Below are 21590 nucleotides of genomic sequence, written 5' to 3'. Positions count from 1 at the left end.
AAAGATAATAGGAGGATTTTTTAAAATTTCTTTAAAAAACTACAGTATACAAAAAACAAAATTTTCAGGAAATTTGAGGTCCTGCAAACAGGGATTTTTGATACATGGGGGCTCTGATTATGTATATCTCTAAAACACACTCAATCCTGTTCCAAATTTCTGACAATTTCATTGTGTTTCAGGGAACATAATTTCTGTACTGTATATTTATTTGAAAATCTTCATTTTCATTTTCAATCTTAATATCATGGAAATGTGTAATCATTTGCTGTATTGGTCACCCCATGCCATTTGATGCAATAAATGGATATGGTAACGTTGATGTAATAACTAGGATAATAGTATTTATTTTATGGTATGCTAGTCCATAATCTAGTTCCATTTCCTTGAAAAACTATTTTGACAATTCACTGCAGTAAATTATAAATTTTAATTTTTCACTCCAGTCAGAGACATTGATAATATTATGTTACAACTCAATGGTTTTAAACTAAGTAACAGAAAAAAAGTGAAACCAACAAGTTTGGTAAAATTCAACAAATCATTTATTTCCCTCAAATACAAGGTAAACATTTAAAAAGGACTTATTGTATTGTGAATTAAATTCCAAATAGTCCTAAAAGTTCTACCACAAGTCCAAAAGTACAGAGTGTTCTAAAAGAATTCCAGTATTGAATGTGCTGATGTGCCAAAAGCCTTCAATGAACTGATGTGTCAACAGTCTTGATGTATCACAAATGCTATAATCCAGAATGTCCTTGAATGAATTCACAATAATTTCAAACTAGTGTATTAGTCCAAAAGTCAATAAAAAAATTTTGTAATTGCAAATAATAATTAAATTTAAAAAAAAAATCCTCTAAATTATAACTAAACACAATGAAAGAAAATGATTCTGCTGGAAAGATGTTAAAATAGGAATGAAAAATCTTGTTAATCTCAAACCTTTTATACATCCACACTTGAACTATGTTGCAATAACATTTCTGGAAAAAAGTAAGTCATCTTAATGGAAAATTACCTTAAACTGTAAACAAGGTCTGGTTTCTTTACTTCATTTATAGCAAATCAACTTGACCAACATTAGGTAGACCATGGTTTTTCTAAGGGCAAAATGAAAGCTGTTAAATCAAATCCAAATAAACATGTTTACAAATGATTATTATCTACAACCATGGTCAAAAGTTTCCTATTTAATATGTTGCTTACAAATGACCCACAACGCTCTGGTGGCCTAGTGGTTAGAGCATCCTTTTAACATGCGGGAGGTTGTGGGTTCGATCCCCAGACGAGTCATACCATAGACTTACAAAAATGGTACTAGCAGCTGCCTCGCTTGGCATTCAGCATTAAGAGGTTAGTGTTAGGACTTGTTGGCCTAGTGTCAGGATAGTGTGACTGGGTAGGACATCATGCTACATGTCTGCGGCATGATGCCCCAGTGCTAGACATCACTATAAACTGTCACGCTTCAGACATCATATTGATATGACTGAAACATTGTTAAAGCTACATTAAAAATCCAAGTCACACACACACACACATACAAATGACCCTTACAATCTACAATCATGGAAAAATGTTAAACACAATATAGGTATACATAACAATTATAACCAATAAATTGTATATGCGATGTTGTCAATTGCTTGGTCTCATGGTAATTGTTGTGATCCATCCCACAATGCTCATTTTCTTCTTCAATTTGTTAAAAATCTATTTGTTTTATTGTCATTTTTACCTTAAATTAGGAAAGAGAATATGTTACTAATCATTTCTATGCATAGATACACCAAACACTGATGAACATAAATGGTAAACAACTGACATTACCGTAAGAAATCTGCTACTTCAATCTAATATACAGTTTAGCTAGCTAGCCAGTATATTTGAGTGTTTGACTGCTACAGTGGTCTAAGTGGTTAGAGAGACCACCTTAAATGCAGGAGGTAATGGGTTCAAACCCTGACCAAATCATATCATAGACTATTACTAACGGTGGGCCTCGCTTCATGCTCAACATTATGAGGTTAGTGTTAGAATTGGTTGGCATGGTTTCCAGATAATGTGATTGGGTGGGACATAATGCTACATGTCTGCAGAATGATGCCCCAGTACTAGACATCACTATAAATAGCCACAATGCAGACATTTTAGTGATAAGACTGATTTTTTTAAAAAAACTATGTTAATACTCTAAATCACACACACACACACACATACATACGTATTTGAGTGTTTCACACTTAATGAAATATATCGACACAGTACAATGAAGCATCTTCATTGTCATCTCAAGTTACATAGTAACTAGTCAATATATTGGAGGGGCCCCGAGTGGCCGAGTGGTCTAAAGCGCTCTTCGTTACGGATCACTGCCATCTCACCTCTGTCTGCGGCGGTTCGAGTCTAGGATTCAGCCAATGTGGGTATGTGAGAAAGCTTGCCAGTAGCTTCTCGTGGGTCGGTGGTTCTTTCCGGGGTTTTCTCGGGTTCTTCCTCCACCATTAATACTGGCCGCCATGTATAGCCTATCGTGTGCTGAAAAATGGCGTTAAACCCCACAACAACAACAACAACAACAATATATTGGAGCATAAAATGAAAGAAAATTTGTTCTGAGTTAATAATAGAATTATTTCAGCACATGAGTGAAGAACTAGAATATTTTCACTCACAGCTTCTTCACTTGTAAAATTACTGAGTGTTTCACCCACTAGATAAAATATATCCACTCAGTATAAGGTAGCATTCTCACTGTCATCTCAAGTTACAAAGAAAATGCAAATGTGTAACATTGCATATGCACTACTGCAAACAGGGAGTGGATACAGAGCTCCATATACACACTTTCAGTGCATTTTCAAATGTTTATTTTGGATACTAATTTTTTTTTCACTGCTCCAGTAGCCTAGTGGTTAGAGCATCCACCCTGGATGTGGGAGGTCATGGGTTTGAACCACGGCTGAATCATACCAAAGACTTATAAAAATGGTATTAACAGCTGCCTCACTTGGCACTCAGCATTAAGAGGTTAGTGTTAGGACTCATCGGCCTGGTGTCAGGATACTGTAACTGGGTGGGACATCATGCTACATGTCTTAGGCACGATGTCCCAGTACTTGACATCACTATAAACTGCCAAACTGCAGACATCACAGTGATATGAGTGAAAAATTGTTAAAGCTACATTCAAAATCCAAATCACACACACACACACATTTTGTTTTCAGTCTGTGTATCCTGTTGAATTCCAATAAGTAGCCCTGGACCCTTAAAATTAACTAGCCCAGGACTCTCAATAATTACCCCCAGGACCCTCAATTTTTTAAGATTGTCAATTCAGGACACACGATACTAATTATACAGAAGAACTGTGAACCAGTCATAAAATGGGTGAACAAATAATAGAGTATATGCGGGTTTGGTGGTCCATAATTGGTTAATAATAAAAATTAAAATTTTAGTAAAAATATCTTTTGAAAGCTTATCCTATCTATAATTTGAAAAAAATATTGACAAATTTCTATTGATGCAATTTTAGTATTCTTACATACTTGACTTAGGAGTACTCAGTAATGAAAGTAGCACCTGATTCATTGGGTGCAGAATCAATAACATGTTTCATGCACATGTAGATTAAAAAAATGCTGCGGGTCATGTGGTGTTCTCCACACAGAAGCTTGCACCAAGGTTAGATGTGCATGGAGAAATATAGGTCTCATCATCACCACCCAGAAATTTTAAGTTATTGAATTTTGAATATGATGGTGTTTCCATATGTTTACTATTGGAGTTGAATTAGTACCATGACTCCTACATGTGACCTATACCATAATAGGAGCCTGTTGTCCCGTGGTTACCATGTGCATCCAGAGTATCATTTTGGTGGTTTTTGCATATGACAATCATAATGGAATCTTTTTTTCATGGTTTGCATGTGATTTGGGAGAAAAAAGCTATACAAAAGACAGATGGGATAGGTTTTATACACTGGACAGTGGCAGTAGATAGCTCAGGCCATGGGGAAAAGAGCATAGTATGGCCTGATGGCAGAATTTCATATGATGGTGCCCACAGATTGGCCTATATGGTTAAATACCATTTAACACATGCAACAATTCCCCAAAAGGGGGTGGGGGAGAGATTTTAAATGTAAGCCACTTATGTCACAATCACTTATGTATCAATACTGATCATTTAACTTTAGAGACACATTCAGCAGATCAAAGCAGAGAACATTGTAAAAATCAAGGACTGGGCACAAAACTGCACATGCTGCATTGCCTCAACCTGTAAATTGCATTATTATATGTCAAGTCACATTGAATATCAATTAAATCTGTCTTATTTTCTATCACAGAATTAAACTCCTTGACACCTTTTCTATGTTCAGCCATGTCTCTCATATTGGTACTTTCAATTTTTTGGCAAACAGTATTGGAACTTTTCTGCAGCCCTTTTGTTGAGGGAGCAGGGAGGGACATTTTCACTTAAAAGAATAGTTTTCAACCTTCATTCCCAACAGAAGTCTGCAAAAGTCCTATCTGTATTGCATTATTTACACTGTCAGTTTTTCTTCCCCAACCTCTCTTCGGCATCTCTTCATACAGTTGAAACATTCTTGATGTATAACTGCATGTTGAACATATTGCTCTCTCTCTCCCACCACACCAGACCTCTTTTCTCTTCATGTACCAAGTCCCCTGATAGAAAACCTTTATAGTCAGGGTGTTGGAACTGGTGCTCTCGGAGCACATTTTTCCACATCTCAGCATTTTTTCCTGTGTGCACTAAGCAATATGTGTTTTGTTCACCAGATCTGTTGTTGTGAATAGATGAAAACAAGCTTCATGTCAGAAATATGGTTTCGGATTTGAAACAAAAGCTATTTATAAAGGCAACATTGCTCTGCACTTACTATCAAGTAATAGTAAGGAATCATTTAGCTGTAAATTAGAGCTTGCTACTTGGTATGCAAATCAAGGTGTTTTCCCTCCCCTTTGACTGTAATTGAGTGATTGCAAGGTTTGCTTTGTTTCTCTTTTTTTCAATAATTTATGCATTTTATTCAGCTTTATATTAAAAAGGAAGTAATTTAACACTGCTTATAATGGAAAGTAGCCACAATAATGATTTTGAGACTTTTTATCAGTGTCTGATTATTGCATAGAAACATGGACTTGCCTTGGCATTGCAAAGTTTTCCACATATTTTTCCACCTCCAGCTTACTTCTTAGCTTGGGCCACAGCAGTTTGTACATTGGCTTTCTGTCTCCAACATCAATGTCAGCATTATAGGAACTTGGATAGCTTTTTCAAATTTGTCTCGTGTTGTCCTTATGTAACAGACCTCAAGTGGCTGTGTCTTTTGGGTTGATGCACATTTTTCCCCTTGTTGTGGGGAACATTACCAGGCTTGAAGAAATTACTCTGTCTATTCTTTGCTTCCTCACCCTTCCCCATAGTTTTATACTAAAAAGTAGCACTCTGTTATTTAATTCTTCAGTATAATAAAGCTTATGGAACTTTTCTTTGGCTTTTATACCTTTTTATTAAGATTTGGGAGTGATGAATCACATGTGATGATAGTTTAAATAAGTTTGGAATGTCAGCATCTCTTGATGCTTCATGGGTGTGTGTATTTGTGTTAGTCACAGAAGGGCAATGTCCTCTTATTATTTTGACCTGTCATGTGGCACACTTATTTGTTTGGTTTGATAGATATGAATAGGGATGCACTGCATCTTATTTCTGTGAGAGTCAGCAAGAAAAGAAATGCAATTTTGAAATTTAAAACATTTAAAACTTGTCTTAGAGCCAGTGAGAGATGAAAATACAATGTGTCATGTAATTTGATACCCTGTGATGTCATACTTGCTGATGACAGCATGCTTGTGTTTCTTTTGTGTAGCATGCATGCCATAGAAAGATAACATGAAGATGCAAAGGCAGAAAACAATTATTTTAATAACAAGAATAAGCCACTAATAAGTACAATACAACACAGCAACATGTAATACGGATGCAATTTAGCTATAGACATTGGCATCACATAAAATGCTATTGCACTATTATCCATGCACAAGCATGGCCAATTCTTTCTTACAATTATGCTCCAATATCAATGAGTAAAACACAACTTTTCTAAAAAATTCCAATCTGGTTATAGGACAAACGGTACTAATTATACGAAAGAACTGTGAACCAGTCTAGAAATGGGTGAACAAATAATAGAGTATATATGGGTTTGGTGGTCCATAATTGGTTTATAATGAAAATTACAATTTTAGTAAAAATATCTTTTGAGAGCTTATCCTATCTGTAATTTGAAAAAAATATAGACAAAATTCTATTGATGCAATTTTAGTATTTTTACAGGCTTGACTTAGGAGTACTCAATAATGAAAGTAGTACCTGATTCATTGGGTGCAGAATCAATAACATGTTTCATGCACATGTAGATTAAAAAAATGCTGCGGGTCATGTGGTGTTCTCCACACAGAAGCTTGCACCAAGGATAGTTGTGCATGGAGAAATATAAGTCTGATCATCAGCATCCAGACATTTTAAGTTATTGAATTTTGAATATGATGGTGTTTCCATATGTTTACTATGGGAGTTGAATTAGTACTGTGACTCCTTCAGTGGATCAACATTTTCTGCAGTAAGTATTTTAAGAAGAAAAGTAATTACATGAAGAGAAATAAAACAATTTCATTTCTAAAAGCAAAGAAAGGTTTTGATTGTAAAATTGTATTTGCTTGTGATTTGACCCTGGTAGGAATGGGAGTCATGTACAGCTGTAGTTATGGATGACATGGCCTAGCTCTGTATGTGGTGACCATATAACTCTTGTCAAATGGAACCTTTATTTATGTCATGAACATTTTGGGACCTCTTCAAGAAGCAAATTATAAGAGCACAAAATTATATTTGAAAAGAGTTTACTATAACAACCAAAATGATGGCCGCAGGAAATCCCCAAGGTTTCACATGTATCTTTTTCATTCTGAGGTAGTAAAAATAGCCAGTAATCCTGATGATGAAATTTAGTTTTGCTGCCATGATGGTTTTGGATTGAGTAAAAGATGGCTATTCTCCAGAAAACATTTATGAAAGCAGGGCTTACAAAATTAGTTTATCCTAAAACTTAAAAAATGTAGTGGCAGAATTCCACCATTTGACGCACATTAGGGGGATGGTGTCTAAGTATAGGACAGATTTAGCAAGGAAATAACAATAGGGCTTATAAATATATACAATTTGTTAAAATTTATTTTGAAATTATTTCTTTATTTTGAAGTTGCCTTTTTATTTATTTATTCATCATTTTCATATTTCAGATTTGATTATCTTTTCTTTATTTCTTGACAGATTTTGTTATTATTTTTATATCCATCTATATTTACTCGTTGTATGATGTGATCAATGCAGATAAATATTAAATATACAGGCAGCAATACAAAATGAATCATTTATTTACCTTGGTTTCTGCCTGTATCAAATTGTTGTTATTTGTTTATTTATACAGTTATTACTATAATGTATAATTATGATATTTAGTTACATATATAGCTGGCTTGAAAATAAATTTTGAATATCTTTCTGTTCTTGTGCTTCATTTTCCACGTTTCAAGATAAAATTTCTACAGTACTAAAAATATACCATCAACAATTTCTTTAATATAGAAAAAAGTCTACACAGGCTAGATTCAATCTCTTGTTTTCCATAAAGGTTTCACTAGCTAATAGTAAAGCTTGCTAATTGAAAATTAATAAATTCAAAAATGCAGGTGAAGTAAGATTTGCATGCAGTACTTATGGCAACCTACCTCTTTCATGTGTTTGCTTTTGCCAACAAATTCTCCAGTGGCCTAAGTGGTTAGAGTATCTGCCTCAGATGCAGGTTCAAACCCTTGCAGAGTAATACCAAAGACTTATAAAAATGGTACTAGCAGCTGCCTCACTTGTGCTCAGCATTAAGAGTTTAATGTTAGGACTGATCGGCCTGGTGTCAGGCATGATGCCCCAGTGCTAGACATTACTATAAACTGACACACTGCAGACATGATAGTGATATGACTGAAAGTTTTGTAAAGCTGTGTTAAAAATCCAGATCACACACACACAGTAGGATCATTAGCCAGTTGATAGCCCAACTCAACCTAAAGCTAGCCTTATTGAATGTAGGGCTGGCTTTATTCAGTAAGGCAAGCTTTAGGTCATGTTAGGCTAACAGTTGTACTGTATCGGCTGCTAGCGAATGATGCTAGGTGCCAAAAGCAAATGGACAAAACAGGTATTTCATTGCAAACAGTGCATGCACATTTTTTCATGTACAGAAGAGTTTATCAATTTTAGACGTGAAACAGCACCTTAAAGAACCTAGATAGATGGTTAAATTACCAAAAATGTCCTATGACTGACTTTTTTTATTTTAGGCTATTTATTTGATGATATAGATTAAATATATATTTTCTAAGGCAGATCATTTTTATTTTCCTCCACCATATTGAAGAAAAGTGGAGGATTTAATATCTTCATTTCTGTGTCCATCCATCCTTCTGTCCACAACATTTTTGTTTATGCTCTACAACTTTAAAGCCATTGGAGGAAGAAACTTAGTATATTTGTTACAGGGTCTATTCTAGAACCGAAACTTTAGAGGAGAAAATCCCTCTGATATTTTTAGAAAAGAGGAAATAGTCTGAATGCAGGAAAGATTTAAAGCTATCCAAGCTTCATTTATTATCCATGCATGTACTTTGTAACTTGATCATGTGACTCATTCATCATGGCATAGATTTAGTGTGGATATCACTTACATTTATCAAAACCAAAGAAATTTTCAGAATCTCTAATGAATTGAAATAATGCTACAAAATATTCATATTCAACAAAATAATTGCAAAGATGTGAAAATTTATTCAGTGTTTGAATTATTGAGCTTAATTTATTACTGCTCTTCGCAGTTGCCAAATATTGTGCGGTTCACTGTTTCAACTCTGTGACGTCTTTTAGGTAACTCATGTATGCTTATTTGTGCATCATGTTCCAAATTTACCTGAGGAGACAATCATTGTTTCAGTGCACTAACAGTGCCTAACTTACTGAAATTTTCCCTGATGGTTTTAGACCAAGAAGCAGTATACCACTTTCTTTCTGACAAGGATAAACCTCAGTAATACTGATAATAGTAAGTTCATTACTTGCAGGGCTGTAGCAAGCGTAGAAGCTTACAAAACTAATATGTAAGACCATGTATGTCTTTGACAGTTGTGCTTAAACTAGTTTAACATCAGGAGACATCAACGATAGTAGTTTCAAATAGCTTGAGTTGTAAGTAAAGTTATCAGAAAATCATAGATGAATGACTGCATAAATTATACATTTTTAAAGCAATCACAAACACAGTTTATTATTACTAGTCATATGCACTGTCTGTACTCGCTTATAAGTCATTTCCAACTGCCCTCTGCATAGACTCAGATCTGCTGTCAAATAATGTGCCAGCAGATCTAGATCTATGCAGTTTCTTAGCATTATCAGTACAAGAAACAAAATAGACCCTGATCTGTTTGTGCATTATGTGATAGCAGTTCAGGTTGGAATCGACTTATAAGCATGTATAGACTTTATTCAGTTCATATATTGATGGGGAAAAGAAAAAGTTCAGAATACAGAAAATTCATTAGTGGAGCTGGCAAAAACAAAATATTCTGTAAGGTGAGATCAAAAGAAGTCTTAAAATCCATGAATGGAAACCTAACTTTTGAAACACATTTTAAACATTGACAGAAAAATCTTTGGCCAGTGTGTGTGTGTGTGTGTATGTGTGGTAATTTCTATATGTTGTGAGGTCTTATTTGGGCATCTTGATCAACTATCATCATCACATTACTGTGACTAATATATCATGCTTGACTGACTTTGGTTAAAAAAATTTAAGTTTGGTTTTTGAGCTATGTTCAAGCTGATATGGTCCAACTAGATGATTGTATGCATCATTTTTATACCACACTCTTTCAATAAAAGGTCACTGTCACCTACATTTCACATTAAGGTGGCTTAGATTATGTTGTTGCATTTAGCACATGACCACATAGGTTTTTTGCATCCTTAGTATGTACATGGACCCAGAACACAATTAAGTTTACTATATATTCCTTACATTTGTTTCTCAGCAATAAATTTTCCACTGTGTGACAATCAATACAAATCATATGTTAATCTAAAATACCTCCAAAGATGACTTCATGGTGAAGTTCTTGTCATAGGTTCATCGGCATATTTTTGAGAGGTTGGACTGCAAACAAAGGAACCTGCAATGAAACACAGAGTTCACTTCCTGATCATCACCAAGGCCTTATTACTCACTGTGCACTGTTGCTGAAATACACACAGACAACCACACCATAAGCTCATATTCTCACAAAAAAACAATTGCCTTTAAATCCCTACCAAAGCTGCATAAATATAACTCTTCTATCACCACTAAAATGAGAGAGGACAAATGATCTAAAAATAGACTAGAACTACATTCGTGGGTACTGAACTGGAAGTACTAATTGTGACCTGATTCCACATGCTGCTGTGCCTAGAGTTATGAAACTTTGTGATGGGGTGTATCTTGATGAATACTACACCCTCATCACAACAGTTGATCACTGTGATCAATAATTCATGCTTGACTTACTTTGGCAAAATTTTGTATTTTAAATATTCAAGCTTGAGTAATTAAATTAGATGACTGTGTACATCTCTGTTAATATCAAAGACCATATTGACATTTTACTTGCTTGTGTTAAATTGTTTGTGTTTAGCTTCAGACCACATCAGGTTTTTGCATCATATGTATCGAAGCAGCAGGGAAGTTCTACAGACCAGGTGGCACAGACGAAATTAACCCTTCTAGACAAATAATTTCCGTAGAACCCTCAGAATTCAAAACTAAAGCCTCCTACGCGAAATAATCCGCAAAATTCCCCCCAAATTTGCATTTTTGGACACAAAAAAAATGGCAGCTTTTTTGGGGGGGTATTGTAAAATTTATTTGCTGTAATTGAATTTGGGTTGCAATTTTATGAGTAAATCTGATCAAGACCGATTCGATACCTACTACGCGGATCATGAAGATTAATCGTGACAAAACCGTGCGGTGTTGCCTGAGCGTGACTAAAGAAAATTTTGAACTTATTTATGTCCATATCGCCGTTGCACCAAGTTTGATGAATATTCCTTAGCGTGTGAGTATCAACGCCATTAAATACCGATAAAATATTACAATTATCTCTAATAACCTTTGGAATTTGCGTATATCGCTGCGTCACGTAAATCACATCGGTGTTCTTGTGTCGGCCACGCGAGAATATCCTAGCCGGATTAGTTTGTTTATCCAGCATCACATCATCGAAAACAACAAGATTATTAGTATCGCCATCTAAACTTTCTACTGATGGAGCCTCATTGATATCCGTGATAAATTCTATTGTGCCATCCTCAGTATTATCACTAAATTCCTTTAGTACTTTATAACATCGCTGATCGTCAACGGATGGCGCAACTAAATACAACTTATCCCATTTTAGCCATCTCATTATCAAATTTAGCAATAACTGAGTTTTTCCAGAACCGGATGGTCCGATGATTATCATTCTAATCGAATTTGGTAGTGCGTCGACGTGTTTCACTTGTTCGCGTTTTTTCGTGGCTGAAAAATCAATTACATTCATGTTATTAGAATATTATGGATTCATATTGTGTTAAGTGTCGCACTCGAACTGCTACGCTAAATCCAATCGAAGTTGTCACGCGCAACAACAGGAATGCAATTAAGGGAGAATGCGCGGTTTGCGGAATAATTAAGTTTAAATTCGTTAAAAAAAAGATAGAAAAACCGGAGGAGACATCACCGCCTCCATTAAAAATCTACCAGGATTGCCCTGGGCAAAATATCCCGGAGAGAAACATTTGCCAGGATACAACTACTGCGGACCCGGTACAAGATTAGATATAAGACTTGACAGTAATAATCAACCAAATCCCGGCGAAGAACCAGTAAATGCTATTGATAACGCATGCTACTATCACGATCTCGCATATCGCAGCGGAGATTTACAACAACGGCATCTCGCTGATATTAAATTAATTCACGCAATAGACGCCGTTCCTAATAAAAATTTCAAAGAGAAATTAGCAACCTGGTTGATAAAGGGAGCAATGAAAGGTAAATTAGTTTTAGGTGCTGGTTAATTTATAATGGAGCAAATATATTATTCTCCGCGAGGATTTTGGAAAGGAAAATCAGCAATTGCCAAACTTGCCAAGGTTGCAAAAGTAAAACAATCCACCGCTGAATCATGGTTATCAAAACAAGCTATTTGGCAAATTTATCTTCCTCCGCCTAAGAAAATACCATATGCGAGTTTCTCCGTTAGTGTCCCTAATGAAGTTCATCAAGCTGATTTAATGTTTCTTCCTCACGATACCGTTAATGGAATCACATACAAATATGTGCTAACTGTTGTTGATATTGCTAGCAGATATAAAGAAGCGGAACCGCTATCAAATAAAACAGCAACGGAAATAGCAAATGCATTTGAGAGAATTTATTCACGATCTCCATTGACATGGCCGAATCTTCTCCAGATTGATCCGGGACGAGAATTTCTTGGCGCGGTTACTGTGTTAATGAAAAAGAATAATGTTAAAATCCGTCGCGGTATTGTAGGTGTTCATCGCAATCAGGCCATCGTTGAAAGATTCAACAAAACACTAGCGGAACGATTATTCGGGTATCAGTACGCGAGGGAATTTATCCAAGATAAACGATCTCACGATTGGGTAACAAGATTACCTCACGTGATTAACGCACTAAATAACGAGGTAACACGAACGATATCAATGAAACCCGCAATTGCAATTACAAAAACAAAAATACCACTAAAGCGAAGTTCAATAATTTCACCGGTACTAGGTAGCGTCACGGTTAGATATTTATATAGGGAGGGGGAAGCTGAAGGTGGCAGAAGAAGAGCAACCGATCCAAACTGGAGTGTTACAACGCATAAAATATCGGCCGTAACAAGATCATCAGGAAGACCAGCAATTTATTTTCTAGATTCACTAGCACCGCAACGAGGATTTACCAAAGAGGAACTACAAGTAATTCCAAAAGATACTCAATTACCACCGTCGTCGTTAATGTGAAATTTAATCCTACCCAACTGAGATAATTTTCTTACTCGAGAAACTGCTAGATAAACTAAATTTGACCAGGAAATTCTATCATCAACAATCCAAACTTGACCATCTACTGTTAATCCCTGTGACGAGTGAATCGTTGCTGCGTATCCGAGTTTCCACGGTGATCTTTCTGCGTTTATCGCATCATTGACAAGATTAATATCGACGAAAATAATATCGTTTAAAACCATTATTTTTTCTTTTCCGCACGGCAAAGTAACATTAATATTTTGTTTTCTAGTATCAGCTGGCCTATAGCACAACGGAACCTGTAGCGTTGGAAATTTCTCACATTGAAGCTTAAATAATATTTTCTGAATAGCATCGCGAATAATTTTCCTACTAGCAATTATCAAATGATCAGGACGCCACAAATTTAGAAAATTATCCATCGAAGTTTCATCTATTATTTTTCTCATTACATCACATTGAATTTTATTAGGTTGCAACCGAATTAGTTTTTTAAACTCAGTCAGTAAATTATCATTGGATCTATAATCGGCATCAATTTCTTCATAATAATCTACAAATTTTCTAAGCCATCCATGAGGAGATTCACCATCAATAGGATCTGGTTGTCCATGATCGCCGCACATTATTACTGCGGTATTTTTTTCTTCTAGCCAACTTAGGAATGATTTTAATAAAACTAAATTTACCGTGCAAATTTCATCAAATATTATAATCTTGTTGATATATTTGTTTCCCATTCGAGCTGGATTCCACAATCCACCGCTGTATTTGAAATAGCTGTGATAAGTACAAGAATTAACGCCACGTTGTTTTATTTCTCGCGCTAATCTGTGAGTTGGAGTTAACACTATCATGTCAGAATTTGAAAATAAATTTATTGCTCTTGTTGTTTTACCACTACCGCCAGGACCATTAAGATAAACAAATTTATTTCGTGAAATCGGATCAAATGCAGATGCTGCCGTTGATACTTCATCGTATTGATCTTTGTGAAATTTATCGCAATCTTCCACATCAGCATCTTCGCAATAATCTAGAATATCCTCATTTTTTATTCTCCAGGTTCCCCAATCCCCATTAGCGATTAAATTTTCTAATCTGCATTGATATTTCTTATCGATATAAAACGAGTCCGTCGCAACCCTCACCGCGATATCAGCAAATTTATTTATCATTGACAATAAATTAATACTCACATAAGCGAGCATCGATGATCTTAAATGAGTATACTGCGCTGATTCTCCATCGAGATAAGTAATCACGGTTCCTAATTTTTCTCCATCAATAATAATATTTTCTCTATTGCAAAATATTCCGCGCGATACTGTATCGGCAATAATAAAATCCATTTCAGCGTCATTGATAAATAACCTAGCGTGTCTGTGTTTATGATCAACTGATCCTCCTTGAGTAAATTTACCAATTATTTTTCTTCCAATATCTTTCGCGTTTTCACAATCCGTTGGCAACCACACTTCAGTTTGTTTCCTATACGATATAATTGCCTCGCTTATCGTCAACGATAATAACATCGATGAATCTAGCATATATCTCAATAGCACTATAGGAATCCATCTTCGCTGAGATAAATGCCGACCAAACCAAATATAGCAAATCCTATGTAAATTTTCAGCAAGTTCGAATGAAGTAACATTAGCGAATCCTGTCATAACAAAATCAGGTAACGGTCCGTTAATTGCCACTCTCGTCATCTCGCTGGTAGGATGGCCGAATTTAGCAAAATAATCCGCACAATCGCCATATCCGAGAAAACTTCCAGGATAGCATGCGCTCATATCAACGGAAATCATATCCTCGAAATTGTATTTGGTATTCCACAATCCTCCGTGGCCGTATTCGATACAACTAAGTTGAATATCATTGAGAAATTTATTTCTTGTAGGTTTCCACGAATTTCTCTCTCTCGCGGCGTGAGCGGCAACAGATGGAACAGTAAAGCAATTTGTCAGCAACCGATCTGGATTTGACGAATACTTCTCCGCGATATTTTTCATCGAATCGTGTAATAGTTCATCACGGTAAATATCTCCGCACGGCAAAATAAACTGATCATATTTTTCTTCGCTGGAAAATAACCAAACTGATATTGGATCGGACTTGGCTAATAATTTGATATACCGGAACATTGCATCAGCGTCATTAACGGGATAGAATTTAACAACACGATCTCGTGGAAATATCATCACTGACTGAGTCCACGCGTGTGAATTATGATCAACAATTTCGATTGGTACTCCTCGGGATTTATACGGTGACGAGTATAATATTTCACCCGATAGCGTTTTAACCGTAATAGGAAATTTAAGTTTCTTACTCAGCGCAGCAACATCGTCAATTGATGCGCCATCAACAACTGTCTTTGCCCATGAATTAATTTTATCCAATCTCAATTGGGTTAGACCGGATCCGCGACGAGCATTTTTCATGTGCTCGATAACTCGCTCAGCAACGCAATTTATCATCGGTGATTCTTTCATCGCTGGTAGATTTTTCGCGTCAGGATTATTATTCAGACGATAAATTCCATAAACAACAGCGCTAGAAGGATACGCCCTAGCATAATAAGGGCCGTCAATACCCAATAACAATCCCGGTTTCGAATTTTTATCAAGAACAACATTTTTCTTACCGCCGCGTACTGGGTCTCGTTTATCACGAATAATCCAAGTATCGTCCAGCATTTGTGCAATAAATTTTATTCCAAAGATAAATCGCTCATCTTTGTGTTCGGATTTTATGTGTTCGATTATCTTCTTTGCTCGCTCTAGATTCATCGTAACATCAATGAAATTAGTTTTCCAAGTTGACCAAACATGAATCGCTCCATCATCAAAAAATTCTTTCTTTGCACGATCAACTTCAGGAATGATATATTCTGCCTCATCAAGATCAAATAAATCCATTATTATATTTTAGACAAATATCTAATTATATAATGAAGCAATGTGCGTGGATAATAGTTGGATCAACAAAGTCATGTGACAAATCTTGTAGAGGTGAATATTGCGGTGCTCATATATACGAAGTTCGACGAGGTAACAAAGGACCACAGCGATGTTTGGTTTGCCAAGTTGGCATTCGAGGAAAGACAAGATTGTGTTTCTCTTGTGGTGGAAAGAAATATCGTGAATTACGAAGATATTATGAAAAGAAATCTTCCTCAGTAATTTCTTGTGAAGAAGATTATATTAATCGTTTCAAAGCAAATTATGATTTAGAAGTATAAAATATTATATATGGAAACAAAATCAACGATTCCTATGAGAGAATATAAACCACATCCTATCATTGATGATTATGAAGCATCCAAGGATGGAAATGTGAGACACATCAAAACAAAAAATCTTGTTGGTCATATTGATATGAATGGTTATCTCAAAATTTCAATCGCCAAAAATAATAATCGAAGACAAGCAAGTTATTTTACTCACAGATTTGTGTTCGAGTGTTTCAATGGACTTATCAAGGATAATTTGGTTATAGATCATATTGATGGAAATAAACTCAACAACAAACTTTCCAATCTTCGCGCGGTAACTCAAAGTGAAAATTCAAAATTTGGTAACACTGGAAAGAATTTTAAAGATGCCAAATCAATTAAGTCGGTAAATCAAGAAACAAATGAAGAAATTGTATTTGTGTCGATATATGCTGCTGCGAAATTTTATGAAATTACTCCAGTATCGATATGGCGAGCAGCTGAGGGAATAATTCACAGAACTTTTTCATATAATCTCGGCGAATGGATCAGATTCTTCTATATTCCAATAATATTTGATAACGACGAAGAATAATTGAATACTACAAAATTAATATAATGGACGAAGAAATAATAAACGACATCATTGTGGCAATTGATGATCTGAAAAAAAAGATAGATCTTCCATCGGACCTAGATGTGAATAAAATCAGATCAGAATTCGAAACAATTATTCTAGGGAGACTCGAATATAAATATACCCTGCCGTCAGAATATAAATTAATAAAGAAAATTCAAATTGCGATGTACCAATCACTTGCAACGGTCAGCGATGATCACATCGAGGATTTTGTTAAATTATCAACGCTAGTAGAAAAAGCTAGATTGATTTTATCCGACGCATATGAATCAAGAAAAATTACAAGTTCTCGTGTCAGACAATTGAAAAAACTTGTTGATGAGAATAAAACAAGAGAATCCTTGATTCCTAAGACGGCATAAATTTGCAAAATAAAAAAAAAGATTAATTTTTGAAAATTTTCCTGGTTTTTATTTATTTTTTTCGTTTGTTTTTTCCTGGGATATAGATTCACGATCTCACCAACAAACTAATACTCAACGTTTCTCTGCGAATATCAAGTAAATTTCCATCTTGATTTGTTAGTTTGAAATTTATTCTTGATAATAATCGATTGTGACAGCGTAGGTAAAACGGATTAACCGGCTCCTTTATTATCAAGTAACCAGGAGAGACGTTAGGAGAAAATGTGTATAATACAAACCCCTGCTCCGCTCTTGATATTGCTGGATCAACATTATAGCTACCTTCCACAACATCGGCGTGAAGATAAACAGCAATCACTTCGGTTATATTAACTATCCCAGGAGAAATATGTCTTCCTTGTCCAACTCCATCATTATCATGCATCAAGATTGATTCTGCTTTTTCTTTCTTCTTAACCCAAGCGTCATGCAATTTCGGAAATAAATCATCAGTCGTATTAGTGACAAACTTCCTCATCTCATCAACATTGTAGCCGGGAAACTTATAATTTGGCAACGTCCTTTCGGTTAGATTATGTCGTTGCATAAACGCGTTAATGATAAAACCCATACCAAAGACGGCGCTGTTTTGTATATAGCCCGTTGCTAATTCGTTAATAAGTTCCATATCAGCAGCTAATTTATTTATCCGCTCTGTTGTAATTATAATTTCGTTGCATGAAGTTTGTACGTTAAATACACAATCTTGGAAATAATGTTCTAACAGTTTCTTTTGTATTTCGTATTCGTTGATAATTTTAACAAATAATATTGTAATGCTATCCTCGAACAAATCTAGCATATAAACTGATCCTGATGAAAAATCAAGACTCGCCTTAGTTTGTTCATACTGATCAACAAAGTCCAAGTCAAGTCCGTGGAAGTTTTTTTCATTGCTGATGAAGTCGGACTTCTTTGGTTCTGGTGTTGTTATTCTACCCGGCGGAATATCAGGCCAGCCTAATACTGTCCTAATAGATGAACGGTAAATATCTACCATATACGGCGACGATACTTCAATGATTGATGATAACGTTGGTTCATGTGCTGATATCTTTATTCCTGGATGAGCATCGCCAGTAATATTCGATATTCTAGTGTTGAATTCTTTATCAATCTGCTCTATCTCATAGCTGCCGGTTGGTATACTAACGACAAACCAACTAGGAGTTCCATCGGCGTGTTTCTTATCAGCAACAACAAGTGAATTGTTTGATAATAATTTACCGAATGATTTTGATCTGATATTAGGCCAGCTATTATAAACACGAAGTTGTATCAATGCCATTTCCTTGACGCTAATTGGAGTTGGAAAATTAATACTAAATTCTGGATTAGTTGAGCTTAGTGATATTAACGTTGTTGTCGGCGGTGTTGTGTTTGTCACTATCTGGACTAACTCGGACATTATTATTATTCATTTGTTCAATCTCAGAGTAGATGCTGATCATCGAATAAAATTCTATATCGGATATAACTCCATCGTTGAGACTTTCGGAAATCAGCGATGATAACTTCGAATATGCGTCGTTAATTTTAGTTAGTTTATTTTTGTACGATAATAGTTTCTCGCTGGTGCATGAAGATATTTTTCTTGCAATAATATTGAGAACGCCAGCTATCGTTGTTGTTGATGAAATTATTATTGTTGCTACGATCGGCGCGATTGTTGTTACTACGGATAAAACAATACCCGCACCGGCGATTATAGCTGATGCGGTATAAACAACAACATCAATAATAACTAATCTGCGCTGGTATTTCTTTATTTTTATTTGATATTCGTCTATTTGTTTTTTTAGCGAATCTTGCCATGATCGCGCAAGATTATATCGATAATCTGATGCTGTCATTTATTTAATCTACAATAATAATTACTATATTATTTAGTTTTGTACGGAATATTATCCCATCCGGATAAAAACTCATAAATTGCAAGATATTTGATTTCTCCTGTGATGGTTCTATCTGGTGGTTCTAATGTAAATACCTCCCGAGTATTTTCCTCCATGGAAATAATAAAAATTCCAGGATAATACTCATGAAATGTATTAATTTTGTGAAATTCAGTTGTTACCGTGAATTTTATTTTGGATATGAAATATACTCGATATACGCCAGTAATTGGTGCAATCCAACTCGTAATATTTGATTCGGGTCTCCATATCTTGTTTATCGCTTGTACCACAAATGATATATAACAACCAAGTTTTTCTACATTTTCCACATCCGGTGGGATGACAATACGGGACAATTTTTCAATTTTTGTGTTGATTTCTTGTGTTTTCTCGCTGAGATCATCGTGTGATGTTTTATCGACTTTTTCACCCATTGCGGTATTTATCTTGGTAACATCTGCGAGAATATCATCGTTGATTTTCTTTTGTTTCTTTTGGAGGTTATCGTGTATTGTTTTATCAACTTTCTTAATTGCGATTTGGCGTACTGCGTTGATATCTTCAATGATCTTAGTATTATCTTCAATGATTTTCTTGTGGAGGTCATCGTGTGATGATTTATCGACTTTCTGATCACGAACCGCGTTAATATCATCAATGATGGATTTTGTTTTCTCGTCGTGTGATGATTTATCAACTTTCTGAAGCATTGCGGTATTTATATTTGTAACATCGGCGAGAATGTTATTAACGTCCCTGGTTGTTCTTGTTAGTTTTTCACCAAGATCGTCGTGTGCTGATTTATCGACTTTTTGATTTGCTAATCCACGAACTGTTTCAAAGTCCTTGCTAATCTTAGTAATATCATCACTGATTTTCTTTGTTTTTTCGTCGTGTGATGATTTATCGATTTTTTGATTTGCTAATTCACGTACCGCTTCAATATCATCACTGATGGATTTTATTTTCTCGTCGTGCAATGATTTATCAATTTTTTGAATCGCTAATCCACGAACTGCGTTAATATCGGCGAGAACGTTAGTAACATCCCTGGTTGTTCTTGTTAGTTTTTCACCAAGATCATTATGTGCTGATTTATCGACTTTCTGTTGTGTTAATCCACGAACTACTTCAATGTCCTTACTAACTTTAATAATATCATCACTGATGGATTTTGTTTTCTCATCATATAATGATTTATCAACTTTCTGCTGTGTTAATCCACGAACTACTTCAATATCATCACTGATGGATTTTGTTTTCTCGTCGTGTGATGATTTATCAACTTTTTGATGAGTTAATCCACGAACCGTTTCAATGTCGCTGCTAATCTTAGTAATATCATCATTGATAGATTTTGTTTTCTCGTCGTGTGATGATTTATCAACTTTTTCACTTATTGCAGTATTTATCTTTGTAACATCGGCGAGAATGTTAGTAACGTCCCTGGTTGTTCTTGTTAGTTTTTCACCAAGATTATCGTGTGCTGATTTATCGACTTTTTGATTTGCTAATCCGCGAACTGTTTCAATATCCTTATTGATTTGATCAATATCATCGTTGATGGATTTTGTTTTATCATTATTCTGATTAACCAACATACGCATTAAAACAACATCAGCATTAATTTTATTTGTTTTATCGCTAAGATCGTCGTGTGACGTTTTATCAGCTTTTTGGAATGTTAGTACGCGCACTGCTTCGATATCTTTGTTTATCTTGGCAATATCATCGTTGATGGATTTTGTTTTTTCAACAAGATTATCATAATCATCACTTCCACGTAACGATTCGATGTGAGTATTGATTTTTGCAATATCGTCGTTGATTTTATTTGCTATCTTGCTAAGATCGTCGTATAACACTTTATCGCCCTTCTTATCCATTGTGGTTTTTATTTCAGAAACGTCAGCGATAATATTAGTAATATCTTCGTTGATCTTTTCTACACTATCAATGAGGTTATCGTGCAATTCCTGATCAACTTTTTTCTTTGTTAGTTGATCTGCGACGAATGAAGTATCAGTCGTTTTCTTTGTATTATCATCAACTTTATTGCTAAGTTGTTTTAAGGTTTCATCAAGTTTTTTAAGATCATTAGTTAGTTTAGTTAACTGTTTTGTAAGTTTTTCCTGATCTTCATTGTAAACTGACTTATCCAACTTTAGTAATAATGTCGCTGATAGTTCTTTATCGGATTTTTCCAC

The 21590-nt window shown here is 35.2% G+C and overlaps 1 long non-coding RNA gene across 4 annotated transcripts in view; it reads right to left on the bottom strand.

Annotated features, from left to right (window-relative positions):
- The window catches only part of LOC149803109 (uncharacterized), a 108135-nt gene that overhangs the window by 10890 nt on the left and 75655 nt on the right, over positions 1-21590 (bottom strand). For 3 of the 4 annotated variants that reach the window (XR_016420136.1, XR_016420137.1, XR_016420135.1), the window contains one exon: positions 10244-10325. This is a non-coding gene — a long non-coding RNA (uncharacterized LOC149803109). Of the gene's footprint in view, positions 1-7835; positions 7919-10243; positions 10859-21590 lie in introns of those variants that run through there. The other variant, XR_016420138.1, reaches the window with a different exon arrangement.

The sequence above is a fragment of the Sinohyriopsis cumingii genome, chromosome 3 (genome assembly GCF_028554795.1).
Source record: "Sinohyriopsis cumingii isolate HCF-2022 chromosome 3, ASM2855479v2, whole genome shotgun sequence".
NCBI lineage: Eukaryota > Metazoa > Mollusca > Bivalvia > Unionida > Unionidae > Sinohyriopsis > Sinohyriopsis cumingii.
Note: the sequence above shows the minus strand (reverse complement) of the source record. Positions and strands in the feature narration are given on the sequence as shown.